The sequence below is a fragment of the Mauremys mutica genome, chromosome 2 (genome assembly GCF_020497125.1).
Source record: "Mauremys mutica isolate MM-2020 ecotype Southern chromosome 2, ASM2049712v1, whole genome shotgun sequence".
In the NCBI taxonomy this organism is placed as follows: Eukaryota; Metazoa; Chordata; order Testudines; family Geoemydidae; genus Mauremys; species Mauremys mutica.
The window spans coordinates 68206510-68212070 of NC_059073.1; positions in this window are offsets into that span (position 1 = coordinate 68206510).

Consider the following 5561-nt stretch of genomic DNA (forward strand, 5'->3'; position numbering starts at 1 on the left):
GGTATTTAGAAACTCACAAGCCTCTCCTAATGCATTTAGCAGACAGAATTTCTCATTTTAAATAAATAAATAAATAAATAAAAACAGATGTCATTTTTTTTTACTATAGAGAGATACCTAGCTCTGTATTCACTCATTGCTGCTGCAGAGGTTACGGGCCTGATCCTCTGTGCAGTCATTTACATATGTAGTGATTTACATCTGTGCAAAGAGGGTGTCAGTGTTGTGCACCCCTTTTACGCTGAATGCCCTGCAGGGTGCAGGGCTTCAGTGCCTCGGGTCCAATACATCTGCCTGGCTAACTACTAGAGGGAGACCAATATCTGCTTGCACAGGAGTTATGGTGCAAAGGAAGAGTCAAGCCACTGGCAATCATCTCTGTTCCTGTGTGGCCGATGTTTGGCATGCACTTATAGAAGACAGAAGCATGTTCTCAACAGAAGGGAGTGTGGAAAATGAGAGGAAAGCTACACCAGGTGTAAAAAATCATTGACTTGAAGTGCAGTTCAGTATGTGAGCAAAAGTGCATCGTTCTTGAGAGTGCTGCAGTTGAGAGCCTCAGCTAAAGTTTTCAGTTAGCAATAATCATGCCACAGGGTATGTCTACACTACGGGACTATTCCGAATTTACATAAACCGGTTTTGTAAAACAGATTGTATAAAATCGAGTGCGCGCGGCCACACTAAGCACATTAATTTGGTGGTGTGCATCCGCGGTCCGAGGCTAGCATCGATTTCTGGAGCGTTGCACTGTGGGTAGCTATTCCGTAGCTATCCCATAGTGCCCGGAGTCTCCCCTGCCCCTTGGAATTCCGGGTTGAGATCCCAGTGCCTGAAGGGGCAAAAAACATTGCCGCGGGTGGTTCTGGGTAAATGTCGTCAGTCACTCCTTCCTCCGGGAAAGCAACGGCAGACAATCATTTAGTGCCCTTTTTCCCTGGATTTCCCTGGCAGATGCCATAGCATGGCAACCGTGCAGACTGTTTTGCCGTTTGTCAGTGTCACCGTATGTGTACTAGATGCCGCTGACAGAGGCGATTCAGCAGCGCTACACAGCAGCATTCACTTGCTTTTGCATGATAGCAGAGATGGTTACCAACCATTTTGTACCGTCTATCTTGCCATTGTAAATTGGCAATGATGACAGTTACCAGTCCTTCTGTGCTGTACCCTCTGCTGCTGTCATAGGTGCCCCTGGCTGAGATCGGCCGGGGGCACAAAAGCCAAAATTGGGAATGACTCCCTGAGTCAATCTCTCCTTTATGGTATCAAAAAATAGAATCAGTCCTGCCTAGAATATGGGGCAAGTGTACTAGAGATCCAGTGTATCAGAGAACCAGAGAGCACAACCGCTCTGCATCAGATCCCCCAGGAATGATGAACTGCATGCTATTCACAGGGGGCGCCCCTGCAACAACTCCACCTGTTGATTCCCTCTTCCCCCAGCCTTCCTGGGCTACCGTAGCACTGTCCCCCCACTTGTGTGATGAAGTAATAAAGAATGCAGAAATAAGAAACAGTGACTTGTTAGTAAGATAAAATAAGGGGAAGAAGGCAGCCTCCAGCTGCTGTGATAGTCCAGACAGGACATTAAGCAGTGTGGGGGACAGGAGCCCAGCATCCTGCTATGATAGTCCAGGCAGTACAGAATCTTTTCTTTACACATGAAGGGTGGGGGCTGATGGAGCTCAGCCCCCTGTTGCTATGATGAAGACGGTTACCAGACCATCTACTTATGGGCTGATGATGAGGACAGATACCAGTCCTTCTGTACTATACAATCTGCCACAAGGCTGATGATGAGGATGGGAGCGCAGTCCTACTGCACTGCACCCTCTGCCACAAGGCTGATGATGACAATGGATATCAGCCATATTGCACCATCAGCCACCAAGGAGGGGGGGAGAGAATACAGCAGCTCGCTACTGCAGAATCGCGTCTATCAGCAGCATTCAGTAGACATAGGGTGACATTTAAAAGAGTCAAGAGAGGATTTTTTCCCTTTTACTTCTGGGGGTGGGGGGGTGGGCTAAATTGATGAGCTATGCCCTGAACCACCGCGGACAATGTGTTTGACACTACAGGCATTTGGAGCTCAGCCAAGAATGCAAATGCTTTTCGGGGACTGCAGGAACTGTGGGATAGCTTGAGTCCGTCCCCGCTCCCTCCCTCCATGAGCGTCCATTTGATTCTTTGGCTTTCCGTTATGCTTGTCATGCAGCAGTGCGCTGAGTCCCTGCTATGGCGTCTGTCTGGAGATTTTTTAAAAATGCTTTGGCATTTCATCTTCTGTATCGGAGCTCGGATAGAACAGATTTGCCTGCCCTTACAGCGATCACATCCATACGGTCCATGCTGGAGTTCTTTTTGGATTTTGATTTCGGACTGCATCGCCACCCGTGCTGATCGGAGCTCCACGCTGGGCAAACAGGAAATATTCAAAAGTTCGCGGGGCTTTTCCTGTCTACCTGGCTACTGCATCCGAGTTCAGATTACTGTCCAGAGCGGTCAGTGGTGCACTGTGGGATACCACCCGGAGGCCAATACCGTCGATTTGCGGCCACACTAACCGTAATCCGATATGGCAATTCTGATATTAGCGCTACTCCTCTCGTTAGGGAGGAGTACAGAAATCGATTTAAAGAGCCCTTTATATCGATATAAAGGGCCTCTTAGTGTGGATGGGTGTGGCGTTAAATCGGTTTAGTGCTCCTAAAACTGGTTTAAACGCGTAGTGTAGACCAGGCCACAGTTTAACCTCACAAATTATGATACACATGGCCCATGAATCCAACAATTTGATTACCTCTGTCTTAAATTATTAGCTTTACCTTCACTTTTCTGATCAGTTATTTGGCTCATTTGATTGTGGTTGGGTTGTGCTAATATATTTATTTTAGCTGAAATTGTATGTAGCTGAATTGTCTGCCTCCAACAAGTCAAAAATGAAAGAAATGGAATAACAAAAGGAAATTGTTAATAATCCACATATATATTGTAAGAAATAGAAACATAATAATAAATGCTCAAAACAATTCTATTAGAGTTTAATCTTGCATACATTGGTATACTTGTACATTCACTGAAAATTATAATTTGGGTAGGCGCAAAAGCAGCCCTTCACATCTTACTAAAATATTTCCCTTCCCCTCTGCCTTAATTTCTGCTCTTTTAAATGGTCAGTGACACCAGCGATGGCCCTTGTGCCCTCCATAACCAAGTACTATGCATTGGTATGGACCAGAAAAAGCCATACTCATCTTGTTGATGTCCAACTGAACACTACAATGTGGTGCATCACTGGAACCCTTGATTCGACCCCAACACCTTGGCTGCTGGTGCTGACGCACATTACTTTCCCCATCCATTTGCTGCAATACCACAACTCTTTGGGAATTCCAGAGGATTGTGGAAAATGAACGTCTCCCCATCCACCAGTACCTTAACAATGTCCCTCGTCACTGCCTGAAGTTGCATAAGCCCATTTGGACACATGCATTTATGCAACTTCAACCCTGATGAAGCTTGGAAGGCCGAATGAAGTTCACAAGAAGTCACAAATAAAGACCTTGTGAAAGACCCGACGCAGAATGACCCCCGGCTTTGATCTGCCACGAAGATCACGGGCAACCCTAAATGGCATCCACACACATTATGGCAGATGTGGATACTTGCTGCATAGTGGAAAAGTAAAGACTCTCCAGTGTGAAACTGTGGTCACCCAAAATATACCATGGAACATATAACAACTCAATGCCCCCGCTCTGATGGGTTTGCCCTGCTGGAGGGAGGACTTCCCCTCAGTAATTGACAGAAGATGCTCCTCCCAGTGGTTCCAATTAAGCCAAGTCAAATCAAGATTAAGACAAAAAGTCAGGGTATCAAATCCTAAGTATGTTCACCTTATTTCATGGCCTGAACAGCTGCTTGGTTTCTGCCATTGTTTATGTTTTCCTGACTGCAGTTTTTTCATTAACTTAGTGGCTGGCCATCTATCATCATCAAGGACAACATAAGGCCTGATACCAAATCTGGGAAGACTAGGTGGGAGATATTTTCTCCTAATGGTGAGATTAGTGGTGGGTGTTCATAGAAAGATTGAAAGGGTCTATTTGGAAAGTAGTTAAAGCAGTACCTAAGGATTGCAAAGGTTTATAAAGGACCTTGAGATCCCTAGATGGAAGGCATTATGGAAGTATAGAGTATTATGATTAAGTATTCAAACTTTGGATACATACTTGAACCCGAAAAATTGGACTAGCAATCATATGCAAACTGGCTTTGTTGTAAGATTTCTGTTATTTCCTGTTAATAACCAAGTTGGAAAATAAGCAGGAACACCATTCTGGCATATTTCACTATTTGGCATCCAGAATAATCAGGAAGTGGAGAATCACAAAAAATTGGATGGAAAAAGAAAATCATAAAAAAAAATTAACCACACTTTTACGAACATCAAAATATCATTGAATTTGAGATAGAAGGTTCAGTTTGGTTCATTCTTTGTCTGAACAAGTTCAACCCTTTCTTGCTGGGATTTCAAAGAGAAAATTAAATGTTGTTTTCGCCTTAAGAGAGAATGACTCCCAGTTTGACTTTCCAAACTTCCTTTCAGAGAGCCTATTATGGTTTATATAATTACATTTGTTCTTGCTTTGTAATATGTGCTGAATATAAACTATCTTGGGGCATGCAGCTAAATACATCAGCTATATAACATTACACATTTTATTCAATGCCAGTTAAGATACTAAACTTGTCTCCTATTAAAAAAAACGGAATTTCCAACCCATCCCCAAAATCCCCTTAATCAAATACCTGTGTAAACTGGTGAGCCTTGCTGGGGCTCTACTAGATCAGCAAGATGGGATAGTTGTTGGGTCAAGGCTTTTGTACCACCAGCAGCCTTGAACTGAACATTACCTCAAGAGCCCCAAACTAAGCTCATTTTCTGCAGTATCAGATGAGAGGTGAAGTCAATTTAGCTCTGCGGCCTGTTTATGCTTATGTTGGGTGCACCAAAGATAAGAGGTTATTGAGGAGCCTATTATGGCTCCTTGATTCTCTGCCTGGCCCCAGGACCAGGTTAGAGCAGTCTTGTCCGATGATTATGCTCCCCTACTTAGCATGCACAAGCTAGAGATAGCAGGAGCACGTTTCACTGTTGCCATTCCGCCCCCACCCCCCAACACAACAGCAGTACCTGGGACTGTGAGGGAAGTTTTAGTAGTTGCTGTGCTGACTCTACACCTACTCAGGCTCACCTACACTAGGAGAATACCCAGAAGGGGTCTTGCAGTAGCTTGCCACTGACTTTGCATTGTCTGAGCAGCACAAAGGAAGCCGAGTAGGTCTGAGAATCTGTTCCATGGTCTATAAGGCAGCCAGAACTCAAACCATATTGGGATTTACTGGTAAAAGAACAACTTGAATGGCATATGAAAAAATGAAAAGCAAGCACAGATGTCATGCATTCCTTCTAACAAGCTCCACGAAGTGGGTAGAGCACCACAGCCTGGTTAAAGAGTCTGAATAGTGTTCCAAGCACCTTGCTGTATCAT